Source organism: Sinocyclocheilus grahami, unplaced genomic scaffold, assembly GCF_001515645.1.
Source record: "Sinocyclocheilus grahami isolate Dianchi unplaced genomic scaffold, SAMN03320097.WGS_v1.1 scaffold1787.1, whole genome shotgun sequence".
In the NCBI taxonomy this organism is placed as follows: domain Eukaryota; kingdom Metazoa; phylum Chordata; class Actinopteri; order Cypriniformes; family Cyprinidae; genus Sinocyclocheilus; species Sinocyclocheilus grahami.
The window spans coordinates 141,197-142,710 of record NW_015506966.1 but is presented as its reverse complement, the minus strand read 5'-3'; positions in this window follow the sequence as shown (position 1 = coordinate 142,710).

Genomic DNA, 1,514 nt, shown 5'->3' with positions numbered 1-1,514 from the left:
CCACAGGCTTTGGTGGTTGGGGGGCCCGCCGTTTTTTAGTTGATACCTGGGGGCTTGCAGCGAAAGAGTGGGAGAGTCTGGTCCCAGCATACACCAGTTCCTCCATTTTCTGTGAGAATCTTAGAAGTGGAGATGCTGGAGAGAGGGATAATGTGTCTGCTGAGCATGGCTCTGGCTCTGGTGTTTCAGATAAGCAATATTGACGACGCCATTGTTTACAATACAACCAGAGCACATGCACTGAGGTGAGGGGCGTTTCTGTAGGCGTTTTAGCCAATCACAACACACTGGGCCAGCTAACCAATCTCAGCCCATCGCGTATTTCTGAGGGAGGGGCTTCTTAAAACCAGGAAATCATCAGAGCGCTTATCGGAGAAGGGACAGAACGGTGTAGAATAAAGGTAAATTATGTAAAAAATAATGTGTGTATTTTTTAAACGAAGCATTAACACATGTTAGACTGCACCCCATAAACATAATCAAGCTTAGAAAAAAAAACAGTCAACCATTCCTTTAAATACAGCCTATTTGCACAGATCTATCTTACTTGAACATACCCATCACTAATGGTATGCTGGTTTCCTTTCCATTGAAGCAGTAGCAAAGAGTAAAAAAAAAGGTGTCTACATCGGATGCGAGCGGAGCGATGCGACGTGACAGAATACAATAGAACCCATTATAATCAGTGATGCTGTCTACATGCACTGGATGCGTCGCGGCATGACCCGACAAATCCCTGACAGTAAACTGATGCCTTGTTCTATTTATGATGTAACTTACTGACACAAAATAATTGGCAGCAGTCGTTTTGTCGCGTCCATTGTATACAGCCTAAAGCGGTTGGTTTATTTCCTTTTTTTCTTTTTTCTTTTTTGACTAGTAGAAGTTATGAATGGCCGGTAACTTAGAAATGTAGTAGCCAAATTGGCTGGTGAGTGAAAAAGTTAATTTCAAAACTCATTAACAAAAATTATAAAAGCATGTCAGTGGTGCTAAAACAACATGAACACAAGAACATGAAATATGTATGATTACTTCCATTAGATACTTTATTGCAAAGAACAACCATAACCACAAATAAAAAATTACATATAAATATAACAAAACAGAGATGCACCAACACCATATTTGATATTTACTTTCTGGTACTCGGTGAATAAAAATATGACCACCGCATGATTGTTTATTTCAGTTCTTAACAGGTCACTGCAGTATATCTGAGCACTAAAACATCAGGAATCAAAACACATTATATAATTGTAAAGTAATTTTTAGTATTGGTTAAGTATAGTTTCAGATGGTTTAGTAGTGGTTTAATATTTCCAGTACATGCGTTGAGGAGGAGCATTTGGTTTTTTCATATAATTTCTTCATTTTCTGTCTGTAGTGTGAATGTCTGTGAGTTTTACTGTTGATCGGATGGAGGCGTCATGCAGGTGTGACGGTCACCAGTGCTTACGAGTATCAGTGCATCATTACTGCAGGAGCTCATCTCTTCTGCTCTACACTTACAT